The 16,216-nt window shown below is 41.0% G+C and overlaps 1 long non-coding RNA gene across 2 annotated transcripts; it reads right to left on the bottom strand.

The window, feature by feature from the left end:
* Positions 1-7,935: 7,935 nt before the first annotated feature.
* LOC117746770 lies at positions 7,936-15,555 on the bottom strand. Of its 2 annotated transcripts, none has more exons than XR_004611356.1 (3): positions 15,381-15,555; positions 9,632-9,878; positions 7,936-8,783 (listed from the first exon to the last, which is right to left on the bottom strand). It is a non-coding gene; the product is annotated as an uncharacterized LOC117746770 (long non-coding RNA). The 2 variants fall into 2 exon arrangements; XR_004611355.1 differs by lacking the exon at positions 15,381-15,555 and adding an exon at positions 13,818-13,945.
* Between the last annotated feature and the right edge of the window lie 661 nt (positions 15,556-16,216).

Here is a 16,216-nt window from a genome sequence, read left to right as displayed (position 1 = left end):
ATATTAATTAGGTCATGTAATCTAAATGGCTTATATCATCCTCAGATATTTCCATGAAATGAAACAAAATCCCAAATCAGCTTCACAGTTTATTCCCTCCCTCCTCAAAGTTGTTCTTTTCGCATCATCTTGCATGCTCAGGCTGTTAGGGGGAGCTCGGCTGATTCAGTCTGCTGACAGATGTTAAAACGTTCCCTGATCTGATAGCAGCAGAGTCTGTGATTAGCTCAGTGAAACAATGGCTCTGCAACAAGTGCAACAGAGAATTCATAACACAGAGCCCCAAAGAGAAGGAGAGCAGATACAGATTTGAAGGTTTAATCACGGCATCCTGCAGGAACAACGTGGAGTCCAAACATAAATACATTACATCCCTTTCTCCTGAATGTGCAGCTGAGTGCATTTAAATATAGAATTACTGTTTCAGTATTGTGTTTTTGCATAGGCGCATCGATCCTCACTGTACTTGCATAAGTTTTAAGACTCAATAATATACTGTGAGTCAACGACTACCACACAATCACTCCAACTGTTTCCCCCACAGTTTAAACAATTCAGTTTATTAAAATTCTGTGTATTGAAATTCTGTGTATTTTATGTATATATATATATATATATATATATATATATATAAACAAGCTTAGTTTTAATAACAATGCAACAAAACCAGGGGCACTTTTCGCACCATTATGTTTCATTTTTAGTAGTCATACAAGTTACAAGGCAGTTTTAATTCATATGTTTTTTGTATATTATTTTGATCATGTGTGTTGTTGAAGTTCCCCTGACATATTCCCATGGTATTTGGTCTCTATTTTAGCCTGTTATTAATCCAGACGGCAGCTGCTTGTCCACATTGTTCAGTCCTGTTGGGCTCTTTGGTGCCCTGACTGACTCTCAGGTGGCTCCATTCAACAGGTCAACAAGACCTCACAGGAGTCGCTGGCAGCCCAGTGCCCACACAATTCTCCAGCACCCTGCAAGACAATATTACAAGATGCCCCTCACAATACAAGTGGCTCCTCACAATGCAGGCTCCCCATTAACAATGAGGGGAGACAAAAGACTAAAGCAGCAATCAATGCAGGACTCCAGATGAGGCAGACTAGAGCTGAGCAGACGTCTGGGCTGCAGATTTAACCTGCGGCCTTGGGCCATCCTACCTGACTGCAGGCAACCTGAGACACGGCGTGGACGAAGGGGGAGGGATGGAGAGATGTGAGTGGGAAAATATCTACCTGTTTAAAGTATTTGTGATTTACCGAGCATTTAGGGGCACACTTGTTTATGTTTTATTGGTGTTTCTGGTCAAACACACAAATGATCTCGTCACATCCAGATATAGAATATTTTAGTAATAAAACATAATTTCTAACAATTCTCTACCCCACAAGCATTCTTTCCAAGAGCCTGTAGCACAACTGAGGGCATGGATGGATTACTGGGCACAGACCAAGGGCCCCAAGGAGTCAGGGGGCCCCACCTAAGCCAAAGCCTCTATTTGAAATGACTCTTATTACATTTTCTCCTTAAAAAGTCAAAAGCCTCCAATCAAAACTAGATTGAGTCCTTTAATATTGATCATATGTCAGATTATATTTCAGATTGAGTACATATAGTACAGTTGCACAGCATATAGTTGTAATTTGATGTAATCTGCAGTACCAAAACGTAAACGTTCCACACTCAAAATACAAAATATTTAGAACATACAATAATAAAAATAAAATTAATAACAATAAAAAGTTATTTGAGTGTCTGTCTTGAACTTTTATTTTGAAAATCAGTGATCAGCTCTAAAAACCAAAGCACAATTATTCAATTACTGTAAGAGGAGCACACTTTATGCATATACACATTCATTTGGAACCCTTTGCTAAGAACTAATTAATAAAAAGAAACAATCAGGGATAACAACACTTCCAGACAAAAACTGTTCCAGCACAAATTGAAAATCAAAAAGGAAATCTAAACAAATGGGAAGGTAAAGTGTGCTTCCATGTTTGTGTCTATTTGCAAATTGTGCGTGCCTGTGTGCGTGTGTGTGTGTGTGTGTGTATGTGTGTGTGTGTGTGCATGCGTGCTTGCGTGCGTGCGTGTTTGAGACATGGCGCATAAATATTTACCATCTCAAACCAAATGAGTGTGCTGATGTGGATTTAAAGCTGACATTACGAAGGATGAAATAATGAGCTTGTGGTTTCAGGGAGCTGGAGGGAAACACGCTTGGACAAATAAGGAGGGTGAGTAAATGGGGCCTTTGTTGAGCTTTGCAATACTTCTCGCTCTGCACAAACAGAAAGGAGGTGTCGGAGGTGATTAGGAAAACAAATGTCAAGTTCTTTCACTCTGCTATCAGCTCTTTTCAGTGCAATCCTGCACAGGTGCATGTTGTGTGTGTGTGTGTGTGTGTGTGTGTGTGTGTGTGCGCGTGCGTTCGTGTGTGTGTGTGTGTGAATGTGTAGGTGTGTGTCTGTGTGTGTTTAAGTGAGTTAGTGTGAAGCACGCCCAACTGAAGCTTCAGGGTTTGACTTGATGTAACTGTCATCCATCAAATATAACACTCCTATTGCATCTAAAAATAAAGTTTGGCTTTCTTACTTTGAGAGTCCTTTATAAGAAAGAAAGTAGGAGATAAAGGGGATTTTGCAAAGCCAACAAGCTAACAAAAGACTGATGGATCATATAAGCTTCTTCCACAAACAACTATTAGTCGGTGGTTGTATGAAACTGAACATAAAAATAACATGCGCTCTGAAGAGTAAGGGAACTGTACCGATATTTTATGTGGTTTGTTTGTGAGAAAAATCAACTCCTTAACTGACCTTTCCTGCCTGACTCAATGTTCCTTATAAATGGTAAATAATTACAAAGTAATAGACAGATGCTGCACAGAAAGTGCTTTGTGAAAGGACAGATAAACGCAGTCAGTGCTCTTTTATTTCTCTCTCTGTCAACAGAAGTGCATATTTTGTTTATGATGTGCTCATTAAAATACTTGCAGAGTTTCAGGTAACATTTTACGGGGAGGTCGCGTTCAAGGAGCTCCTCTGTAGATCGTTTTATTACTGTTTTATTGCTGTAAGAAGTAAACAAAGCAGGAAAAGACACTCACTCAAACGAGTTGCAGAAGTTTTCTCACTTTGTTGGACCTTTTTCTGTTGTGTGAATCTCCAGGAGGCAAAGTTGTAATTCTGATCCTGATTTTACGTCACATAAAGTAAAAAAATGTAAACTTCATTTTTCAGTTTCAGTTTCAGGTTAGTCCATTGTTTTTAATGGATTTGGGTTGTAAAAACAATACAACTGTTTGTGTAATATGTTGCTATACATTGGTCAGAGTGTGTGATAAAAAACGAACAAAATGATGCAGGGGGACGGAGACGCCTCAAAACACTTGTATGCGATGAATACAAATATATGAATCTATAGCTGTTACTATAAAACATTAAGGGTGTGGCCAAAGATGAGACCTGAGCAGACAGGTAAACACACACATGGAATGCAGTAATAGTTTTATAAGCCGGTTCAAGACAAAACACACCTACACAGTTACATGGCTACAAAAACATGTCCAAGATTGATTAATAGGTATTACCCAAACAACAGGTCTCAGATAGAAACCTCACTATTGTACGAAAACTATTTACATTACATATTATTTTAGCATTCGTCACTTTGAAAAAATACAACTGAAGCGATCAAGTTCAACCCCTTGACACCGATGAATCAGCTCCCCCTTATCAATAGAAATAAAGATAAGTCCAAAATGAAAGAAAGAAAAAACGCTGCAAACCTAATGTCAACGCCCAATGCTTTGCAAACAGTGTTGACATCCTTTGAACTTTGCATTTACCTTGAACGATAGCAGGGGTTTTATCAGTTGGGAGAGAAGAGCGAAGAAAAGCGTGCTGATTTCCTTGAAAAGCACAAAAGGAAGAAAACATTGGATTGATGACTAAAAGGCCGGATTTTATGCCCGATTTTCTCTCCATCTCCTGTTCTCACTGTCTTCCTTTCTCCAATCATTGCTCCTTCTCTCTTTCTATACATCCATTTTAGTTTGGACCATTCGTGTCACCAAACCGGATCAGATCTAAAGATTGTGGGCATTCCTATCACAAAAATAAGTCTCAGTTTCTCATCCGAGAGTTTGGCATAATGTTCCTTGGCTGCGTAGTGATGTCATGAAGCAGCAAGAGACAGTCAAGTGGACTAATATTTGGAGCACAGTTCTATTAAAACTCAAAGTGGATACACTTTAAATGAGATGTGTTCAAAACTATTGAGTGAAATAAAAATCATTGGTGTCTCATTCATACTGGCTGATATACGGCGTATTAAAAATGTGTTGTATATTTTTGAAACAGACAAGTTAACTATATGTATCCGTTTACGTGCAGAAAAACATTGTAACACATTTATAACATTTTCAACATGACTCGTGTGAATAAAAGCGGCTATAGTCTAATACCTTTGTGTACAGGATATAATCACAAGACACAAGACAATGAAGCTTTAACTGCTGTTAACGGATTATTAAGATGATTTTGAAGCAAACTTTGATGCTACAGAGATAGTTTTGTAAAAACAAAATTGTAATGGCTGGAAAATAGTCTGAGGCTAAAATTAGAGAACTAGACAATCTTTCGCCTTGTACATGTACTTGTACTAATTTCATGTCTGTCTTGAATGCTAAATGACAAATGACAAACAAGGAAGGAGTTTTTTTCGCGTTGAAAAAACAAAAAGCATAACTTAACATAACAGATAAATAAACCCAGCAATTTCAGTGATTCCATGTCTAAAAGGGGCTTATCTTTATGGCTTTTTCTGCTTCCATGTCCCCCTTCCTTCTCTCTCTCTCTCTCTCTCTCTCTCTCTCCCACAGTATAGTTGTCATGTCAAGTCTTTCGTCACCTCTGGGGTCAGGCCCGGGGCACTTCGTTTTCTCCAGGTGAGAGGAGAATCCTCCTCGTACTCATGTTTATCACTCCAGTGCTGAGGAGCTGCTGAGTGAGGTCAGTGTAAACCAGGATTAACCCTTCCCACTTTCTGGTTGGCCAGAAGGTCATAGGGAACTCGCCTGCCTCTCACTCACCTCCCTTGTTTTTACTTCTTTTGTCTGGAGGAGCATCTGAAATATTTCAATCATTTAAAGAGCATTTCTTTGCTGAAAGGTTGGCCTGTGTTGTCGCAGACGAGAGCTCATTGGTTCACTCGTGCATCAGAAGGTGAAACCTGAGAGTTTGGGGGGTATGAGTGCAGACACTGGAGGAATTTTTCAGGGATTAATGACCACATTACCAAAATATAAGCAAACTTATATCTCTCAGCATTCAATCAGTGAAGAGTTTAGGTAACATATCTATAATAATTTGCTGTCATTTCAAGTCATCAAGTCCACAAGCCAATATCACTTTCTCAAATGGTTCCTTTGTTAGTTTTGAGAGCTGCAAAATTAGCTACTTTATCACTCTGCATCAATTACCATGACTTTACACGTACCTATTTGCTACATAATGCATTCACATTGTATTCATTTAGAAGATACTTCTGTCAAAAGAATTTTCTATCTTTTTGGTAGTAATTACTAACCCACTAATATGGATTAAGCTTGAGTCAAGCATTTGATAACCTTAACAAGTAATATGGTTGACAGGCTACATTAATCTTGCATTAATTCCTACTAACACAAAAGATAATGTACTGAATGCAAAGTGAACGTTAGCTTGTCATGCAGTGCCTTAGACTTGCATTCTTTCTAATGGCCATCAGGGGGCGACTCCTCTGTTTGCAAAGAGAAGTCTGATTGTTTTCGAAGTCTATGAGAAAATGATCCTACTTCTCACCTGATTGATTAATCAGTAAATATTGTAAACATGAGTTGATGGTCTCAATCGCTAGTTTCAAGTCTTCTCCAATACAGCATGATGTTTATTTAGTAAATTATGCTTCCATTTAGAGTAAAATAGACAATAAAGCAGGTTATGCTTTAATTAATGAATTAGGGCATCTCGAAGTGTTTTGGTCTACAACTTTAACCCTTCCGTAGTGTATTTTCAGCTCATAAAAGTGAATTGTAACTTTTGGTGATGAATGTTGTATTCACCACTGGGTTGTACTTAGCTCCACCCTCTTGTTTCACTTCTGGTTGCAGAAAGCCAAGATGGCGACGGCCAAAACCAAGATGCGGATGACCAAATGCCCAACTCGAGGATTAAATTAAGTCCGCAAACGAGTGGTTGACGTCAAGATGATTATGTCCACTTCTTATATACAGTGTATGGTCAGCGTGCTTACCCTCTGCTATTGTGGTTTGTCCCAGCTGTGTTGTTGCTGCTTCTTGTTTAGTTTTCATTGGGATTGTATACGATACATTATCCACATATATGTAATTTCCTCCTTCCAAGAAAAAGAAACGTAGCCTAACATTACTGGCATTAGATGCGGCCAACTACTCGATCAGGTCAAGCAGCTGAATCAGTTTGTAATTTAGCATGCAATTAGCAAATACGTTGTGGTCCACCATGAGACTTCCTAAGTGCCCTGAACTTGGTCTAATGTTACCTCCCAGGCGGTGTTTGCTCTCCGGCGCAGAACGGACATGTTTCCCTCGTGGATCCTGGCCTCATAAAACACACTAATTAGAGGGCATCTTTCAGCAGAGTGCAGCTATCACTCAGTCATTTTATGTTTATGGGCATTTTTTTCTGTTGCGATAAAATCCTGTTGCTGAAGTGGTATAGCGGACTTAAGGAGCCAGAGGTAGATAAGACACCTATAATGTCTGTCGGGCTGTAACCCTTGGCCGGTCACTGGTACATGACTTTGACAATCGCCCACGCATATATCCAAAGCCAAGAAATGTGTGTGTGCACTTGTCGTGTGTTATGTTGAAATTATCCTACGCTGGCATTCTTCAGAAGTAAAAAAAAAAGAAGCAAAAACAAGGCCAGCACACATCACAGAGGATCCCTTCGTTAAGACACAAAGCAGACATGCAGGATGCAGATTTAGAGAAAAAGAAGATCAATAGGTTGTCGAATCATGCAAAAAAACACAGACAGGAATACTTCTCAGAAGCCCAAGTCAAACAGATACTTAACTTAAGGCATGAGAAAAGATTGTCAGTCCGGGTCCCATCCAGCAAGCATGCAATGAGTCATGGCAGCTTTGGGAAACAATGTTGTCTTGCGTGACTCATAGCCACTGACACATGGGTATCCAGTATACTTGGATGGGCACATAACCAGCAAGTCCGGGCAAAGGGGCTGCATCCAGCCTGACAGCCATGTACACCTGGATAAATCCTTTGATCTTTCTCACACCAAACCAACTTCTACACCCAACTGATGTGACGGTGTTCATGCATGTTTTGTTTTCATTGCACATTTATTTTGTGTTTATTTCCTCTGTGTCCGGATCGGTCCATTCATTACCTGCAGCATAGATCCTGCTCACATGGCCATATACTCTTGTGAATAGCAAGTGCAAACAGCAACAACCATGCTATGAGTCATTGAGCCAACATGCAAGTTGTCTTCTTGTCTTTGGCACGAAAGAGTTCCCATCACAGACCACGTCTCCCTTCCCCAGCTTAGAATTAACAGTTAGTTTTGATTATAATATGACGATAAGTATGTGAAATATCTTTGAAACATATAAAGACATGATTTAGTTTTTGATGGTGTTGTTTCAAAGAGCAAACACACACACACACATACACACACACACACCTGTCACTCTGACAGTTGCAGATGCAGTCTTTGCAGATCCTGTCTTACCTTTTCGAACAGGATTTAAAGATTATTATGTCACAGTGAACAAAGCAGTCAAAATCTTCTCCAAGCTGGTACAAACATATCTGACGCAATACACAATGCTGAACATTTATTTACTTGCACATGCGTGTATAAACATTGACATGTGACTCCTGCCATTTGAGGTACTTGTAAAGGACCTGTAAGGCTGGGTTGGTTGGTTTGGTTAAGGGTGAGACATAAGACGGGCCAAACAATGACTGTGAACATTCAGTACTCATGGTTGCAGCTCTTTGTTTGGTGCAATGTGGCAATTCCTGCTGATGCTGTCAGGGAAATCATTAGTCTTTTAAGACTCTGGCTTCTGAGTTTTCAAAAAGAACATCTGTTAGCAATGTGACATCATTTAATTTGTCTTCAGTGTAAATTCTCCTTTTGTTTCTAGAATGTCCCTGAATCAAATAACTGAGAGCAAGAAGAGTATACTGTGTTACAGTCACTGTTACCTTGTTCCTCTTCTGCATTTAAGAATTTCGAGACATATTCATCATATTAATTTATGGTTGGGTGTATTAAGGACGGACGGGAAGTGGAGTGGTGGATGACTTTGTGGAGTGGGCCGGCAGAAATCACCTGCTTCTGAACGTGGCCAAGACCAGAGAGATGGTGGTGTACTTCAGGAGGAAGACGACAGCTCCACAACCGCTGAGCGTTCTGGGAGAGGATGTGGACATGGTGGTGGAATACACGTTCCTGGGTGTCACCATCGAAAACAGACTGAACTGGAAGGCCAACATCAACGCTGTGTACAAGAAGGGGATGAGTCAACTCTTTTTCTTGAGGAAACTTCGATCCTTTGTGTGCGGCAAGATGTTGGAGATGTTCTACCAGTCTGTGGTGACCAGTGCTCTGGACTTCTCCATAGTCTTCTGGGGGAGCAGCATTGGAGCCGGTGACACCAACCGACTCACTAAACTGGTGAAGAAGGCCGGCTCCATCATTGGCTGCAAACTGGACTATCTGGAACAGGTGGTGGAGAGGAGGACACTGAAGAAACTATTGTCCATATTCGATAACCCTGACCACGCTCTCCACCTACTGCAGGGACAGTGGAGCACGTTCTCCAACAGACTGATTCAGCTCCGCTGACACAAGGACAGATACAGGAGATCATTCCTGATACAGGTGAATATTCCTGATACAGGAGAATATTCCTGATACAGGTGAATATTCCTGATACAGGAGAATATTCCTGATACAGGAGAACATTCCTGATACAGTAGAATATTCCTGCCAAAGACTTATAATAAATCACCTCTGGTCAGATCCTCCTCAAATTGAATCAACATCCACCGCTTCACTTTATATACTTTATACTCACTTATATACACTGTATATATTTTTACTTTTTTAATCTATCTATCTATCTATCACAGTCAACTCTCTTTTCAAATAAAGAAAAGACTCGGAGTACGACAACTGAATGTAGAACATATTTGAGATTCTTTTGCAAGTTAAATTCAGGATATTTTGAAGTGTAAAGTGTATCCAGGTTGCAGTGAAGGCATTCAGATGCAGCAACTTGCAAAAAGCACTTCAGGTCTTGATGCTCTCATTACAGCTGCTCTGTGTCAAAGCCATGCTGGAAAAGAAGTACATAGAGCCAAGAAGCTGTTGTAGTTAAGTTATGAAATGTATGAGACTGATAAAGGGAAATCAAAAACACATGTCATACTACAAATGAACCTAAATAAACCAGCTGCCAGTGACATCTGCGATGAGAACTTGTAAACCAAAGAAAGCTGACAGGTTGACTGGTAAATGTTTCACAATCAGTTTCTTTTTCTTTCTTTTTCTTCCTTTTTTACCTTTACAACCCTTTTCTAGTGTACATTTGTCATCTGCTGTTTTATTGCAAGAGAAGATTCCCCCCGCTGTGAGGCCACAAGTCATGACCTCTCTCTGTGGTCACTCAGGGTCTGAGGATGAAGATGAGGTTCCCGGGGTCCTGATGTGGCCGTTCACTACACTGGACACCACAGCTCAGAGGTCTCTAGCAGTTCCTTTACGTTCCTCTTTTTTTCCTCCAGGGTCGCGTAAACACCAGCTCCAGACCTGAGTGGGATCAAAGTGCTCATTAAAGAAGCCCACAACCCTGAGAAATGGCAGACCAAATAGCAGCCCATGGTGGCGGGCAAAACTAAATGTGGAACAAGGGCACGCATTAATTTCCCAGCAATGGGGTGTCTTAGGCAATTGCCATTGAGCAACGACAGTAAGTTAAACAGGAGGTTTTTTCAAAGCTAAAGTAACAAATGGCGGTGTTTTGATGCTGGAAAAAGATAGAACTGTAGTACTCCCGAAGGACTCTTGTGCCAGAGTTTCATTAAAGATTACAACAGAAGAATAGCAAAAAAACAATAGAATACAAATTGAGTCTGTTGGCATCAGTTGCCTTCAGCCTGCTGCCTCAGTACGCTACAGCGTAGAAGAGGACACTGGCCACCACCGAGTGATAAAACATCTGCAGCATGCTTCTGCGGACATTGAAAGATCTGAAACTCCTTAGAAAATATGATTGGCTTTGACCAACCCGGCCTGTGCATACAGAACTTTAGATAGATGATGCATATATGAACACTCATCTGTGATGCATGATTTGGATGATTTGCATTAGTGAAATCAGTACATGACTGACCAATCTGAATGCTGATTGAACCTGAAAAGAAATGTCACATGCTTTGAAAATATTGCAGATATGCAAACACATCACAAAGATCTTTTTTTCAAAAGTCACTAAAACGAGCTGTACTACAAAAAGGAAATTGAAAGGGAAAGGGTGCAAATACCCTGCCAGATATTCATTACACAGGTCAGCTCATTCATGATCAACAAGTCTATAAACAGGTGACCATTGCTCCTGTTAAAATAACAGACACTTGTAATGAAAGTAAATGTGCATTACATCTCATTTTCATTCCACGGAGGTGTCATAGTTTCTGCTCATTTAACGGTTTCCGCCAGCTAGGCAGAAATTGTGGAAATGCAGTGTTTGTGTGTGTGAAACACACTGAGGCATTTGTTGTAAGCGGGTGAACACAGGAGTGCGATTCACAGTTGGCCTAACTGTTGGTTTAAATTGATGTTTTTCTTTTTCTTTTAGAGGTTGTGAAAAGAATCAAACAGCCTTTTCTGTGGACTGGCACGAGAGAAAAACACCTTTCATGTGGCTTCTGAGTGAAAGCAAAAACACAAAAAGTACAATTATATATCATCACTCTTAAAGGCTCAATTAGAGAATTGTGAACATTTGTCAAAGGACAATAGGTTTTCCAGTGCTGAATGTAAATCTAAACGGACTTGTGTGACAGAGGGAACGAAACAATCTGGAATCATCTGTTGATTTAGATTTCTATTTGAGTCTTTGTGATTATGGCTTCCCCACCATTGCTCTGTAATTATAGGCCTGCTCTCCTCAGCAGTAAGGTTCACATTACAAGTGTGGTTATCAACATGTGTGCGAGAGCAAGTGAGAATGTGTGAGAGTGAGTGTACGTGACGGGCAGTAGATGACTTACAGCGCAGGCTGAGCGTGCCTGTGGTTGACCTGTTACCCTTCACGTCCGCTGTGGAGGCTCAATTATCAGAAATAATGCCTCTGGTGAGACAATGTGCTACATGAGTGGATTGATGACAGGGGCGCACTTTTGTCAGCTCAATACATTTACTCAAGGTTTACTTTACATTATATTATTATTATTTTATGCTGTTTTTTTCTTGTACATTTCCGAGGGTAATATCGCACCTTCTACTCAGGTTTATGTGACAGCTACAGAGTCACTTTGCGGGTTAAGATTTTGTATAGAGTACAGTATGTCAGTATTTCTTCAACCTGGACACACTATTTATGTTTTTTTGTGTTTACGTGACTAATGGGGACAACACTTTTTTTTTTAGGTTCAGTATTCAGCGAAAGCACTGCAGCCAGCAGTGTTTAAATGGGCATTGTGAGATTTGAAAGTAATACATAATAAACATTGTCTTGGTGATCATTTTTAATGTGTACATGCATACATTAAAGATCTGGATATCTCTACCATCACTGATGATTGTTTTTTATAAAAAATAGGATTAGGCCAAATCCTCTACCCTGTGTCAAGCGGGAGGACTTTTGAGGAAAAATGCAGGCATGCAGCTTTTAGGTAAAACCATACTTTAACTGTGGAATTTGGATTCTCCAGAGAAGTCATCAGTCAAACAGAGGACAGGAGTGAGTTGTAGTTTCTTTAAGCTCAAGAGACTGCGCCAACAGTCCCACTTTTTAAGTGTAGATAGAGATATTCCCTGATGAAGCTTAGACAGGCCTAACCCTGAATGATGAATTAGACCATTCACCTCTCCCAAATCCACACAGACCTCTGTGTGTTTTGTCACATGAAAACACAAGGTTGCCTCTAGAACACCAGGCCCAAGTATGTAAAAACAGAGGAAATAGCTGAAAGAAAAGGTGTCATTTTTCTTCATTTCTGTATGTGTGCGCGACTCAGAGAGGGGGAGTGAGAAAAAGTGAGAGCGCCTGCATGCGTGAGAAGCACATGAAGGGAAAGTGAGAGCGCAAAGGGAGAAAGAGAAACCGGCCTCTAATTCGCTGATCTCAGCTGATTACATTTTCCCGTCCAGACGGTAGACATTCCTCCAACCTGTGGCCGCAACCATCGGGCCCCTCGGTTTTAACTCTGCAGCAAAGTCCCATTAGATTTAAACAACCCTGAGTCTATGCAGGCCGCAGAAACAGGTGGGTGCGAGGGGTGAGACTGGTCACTGAAACCCTGTTAGGTCAACAGACAGGAAATCTCGAAAGAGACACCATGAGGATTCAGACATCGAGGATTGTCAACCTTTTTGTATGTCTGAGTTTCTCACGGACATCAAAAGGGAGAAAAAAAAGATCCCTTGCGGTTTCTGTTTGTTTAGATGGCTGTGAAAACACAACATCTGTGCCACAAGGAGTTAAACATCAGATTTGTTTGCTGCTCTAAATACAGCCTTTGAACGTAATCTGCCTGAGTTCATCCGAAAGAAGCTGCCATTCCCACTGGAAGGACACCACATCTCAGGATCTGAGTGACACTGAAGACATGACATGGCAGAAATTGGTTTGATGCATAGCACATCCATGTTGTCTGTGTGTGTTCCGACATAAGCAGCTCCCCTCCTAAGGCCTGTGTGTCGCTATACACCTGTGGTGAGAGTAGCAATCAGATCTATTAAATGTAAAAGGACCCATGCAGAAATTGTAAAGAAAAAGCTAAGCTAGTGCAGGGGTTGGGTCCCTTCAAGAGGACCCACTACAAGAGGGTTTAGAGGGGAACTGCTTAAGATTCCTTTATAAGTTCTCGCTGGGCAGTCAAATTACTCCAGCACTTAAAAAACAATATTTGACTCAAGGTTGGACAACACACCAAAGAAAAACTAGTTCCCCAACCCTAACAACTCATCTGAAAAGTGACATGGGCAAGGTAGCATTAAAGGACCGTGGGACCTTTTCTAGACTTTTTCTCTTTACTGTCTCACTCAGTATGTCAGTCAGTAAGAGAAACATATCACAGTTAGATATACAGCTGCTATAAAAAGCTTTGTTGGAGTAAAAAGCCCCACTGCCATTGAATCTTTGCGGAGCATCTTGTTGCGGAGCATCTTGTTGCGTACCAGGTAGCGCTTCTCCCTCTGAATTAAATGAATCCCCCATCTCCCAAACCTTGTGGGCTTGTTTGCTTTATTCAGCCGCGAAGCTGTGCATTAAAACAGTAGTGGACCAGAAACTACTAGACATTGTTCTTTTATAAAGCAAAACCATTTGTTTCATTGCTATGTATTGTATTTGATAAACCTTTCATATGTTTCGTTATGTAGAAAAGTAACTTGTCCAATATCATGGAGTAAAAAGTGCAATATTTCCCTCTGAAATGTAGTAGAGGCATGAAGTTGCATACAGTGGAAATACTCAAAGTACAAGTACTTCAACATCGTTTTTGAGTAAATGTATTTACTCACTTTCCACCACTGCTGTGCACCCGCAAACACAATAACACACCTCAGACCAGCGACACCATCAGTTTTTCCGCCATGGAGGCCACAAAGGTCAGGGAAACACTGACAGCGTTTCAACAAGCCCCCCCCACCCCCCTTTCTTTGCGCCTCAGCACATGCCGCACGTTTACTATCAACAGGAAACATCTTTCACCGTAAAGGAAGTGTTACTCTCTAATTGGCCTGATGTGATTCAATGACCAGACTGCTCTCAGCCAATGGGAGGGGGCTTATTTTAAGAGGAGGTATAAAAGGGAACAGAAGACCTTCCAGAAAGCTTAGACGGCACAAAGTTCTCACACTGAATACATGGTGTGCTCTCAGCTCAACTTCTGCAAAGTTGTTAAGACGCATATACGCATTACTAAGCACATCTGGTTTCGTTGTTGTTTCATGGATCCCATAACACATCATGAAACCACAGTCTAAGCAAAAGAAGATGGGGGAAACCCAGAGAGCAAAAAAACTGACCTCGTTCCTCCTCACACATTTTATGAACAGGGAGAAATTATCCATGTATCCACTAGCCTGTAATATATCAAATCATAAATCAGGAGCTAACAGGCCTATGAAGGTGAGAGGAAGGTCCCGTTGAGAGAGATTTACTGTTATTTTTTATTCTGCCTCATGACGGAGCAGTTTGCCCCTCAGCTGCCGCTGATTCCACAATCTCATTTTAAGTCTTCACATTCCTAAAGGTAATTGTTCTTGCCAACTTAAAAAAATGTTTTGTTTCATTGGAGTGTTAGAGGCATGACAGCAGAGCCAAAAATATCATTACACAATAGGGGAGCACGGCCGGCGACGGGGAGCTATGACGGAGTTCCCTGATTAGTGAGTTAGCATGCAGAGACAAAGGGCCTCTGAAATCACAGGAAACAGAACAATCAAAGAGCCGGCGCACATTCCAAGAAAAGCAGCGCACCATAGAAATACAACATGGTCCAGGACATCGCTCCATCTCAACATCTGATGAAAGCTCTAGCTTAGCAAGTGCAGTGAATTATTAGAAAAGATTGATGGAGGACGGAGCGAATAGTTGAAATCTTGAATTACTGAAAATGCATAAATTTGATCGCTGTGCCGCACATTTCCGTGCTAAGAGGGAAAATCTAAAGAAGACACGACTGCGAGCCATATTTGGAAAATAACTGACCCTAATTATAACATCCACATTGCCTTCCAATCTCACTGACAGGTATTTTCATACACTCACATATGCAAAAAAATAATAACCACAAAACTGTGGGGTCCCCCGCTTCCCAAAAAGCACCACTAGGCCCACACAGCTTTCCCATGATCCATTAGATCTCAGCCTGAAAATAACTGAGTTCTTCCCTTTCTCCAAAGTGGCAGCTCTGTTTCCACAGCATCGGTTTGCTAGATTAGAACAATTCCCAACCAGTCCCTAATTTGTGGGATTCTCATAACACGCCACACCCTGCCATACATTTCCTTGATGACCCCCTTTTGTTCTCTCATGAGGATATTTGAGGATGAAGGAAGACATCTTATCCAAGGACTCACCGGTTTTTGCAGGCTACTTTGGGTTACAGCCAAGGCTGATGATCGTCTAACCGCTAAATGTCCCTGATTTCTCCTCAATTGTTCAGTAGCAGGTAACAACAGGGTTGGGTGGAAAACCCTCAATGCCCAAATTCTAGGTCAAGTGAAGATGAAGGGGATCTATTTTGAGCAAGATGTGCTGTTTATCTCTGAGTGTAAAACCAGTGGGGAACCTCTTCCCCCACAAGTCAGGCCCACTTCTCTAATTTGTGGCGCATGTGGCTACCTATGTGATGCGGTTGCTAGATTGTATGTTTTCTCTTTCACTTTTGTTAGGTTTTTTTTGTGTGTGCGATATAAACCACTACCAAATGTATGACCAATAAGTAGTTGATACTGAGTTTGACCTTAATGAAGTGTTTCAGGGTCTCCTGAGTATTAAGATTAAAAACATGTTGAAAACAGAACAAGAAGAAAGTCCTTTCTCTATATTTCCAGGCTAACAGTCTTTCAGCCAGACTTGTGCTATGCAACGGGGTGAGGGAGAAAAATGCCGGATGAGTATAAATCTTAGCCCGATGGACAGAGTCTGCGAAAGCAAATTAGGGAAGGCAGTCCCCTTAGCTCACTCAGAGACACACATTATAAACACAACTGGTGTACATGTGTTCCTGTTAATCCCTGATTTAAAAGACAACATTTGACTTGGCCCTCAGCGTAGGCCAAAATGTGGTATCTCCGTCGTGAGCCTGTGTGAGGTCCACGCCGCTGAGCCGATTGTAGACAAAGCACAAAAGAGAGAAGAGCAGAAATCAAAAGACAATGTGAGTTCTCACATGTTACTCTTTATCTGAGCC

This window comes from Cyclopterus lumpus, chromosome 17 (genome assembly GCF_009769545.1).
Source record: "Cyclopterus lumpus isolate fCycLum1 chromosome 17, fCycLum1.pri, whole genome shotgun sequence".
NCBI lineage: Eukaryota > Metazoa > Chordata > Actinopteri > Perciformes > Cyclopteridae > Cyclopterus > Cyclopterus lumpus.
This window is presented reverse-complemented; position numbering and strand designations above follow the sequence as displayed.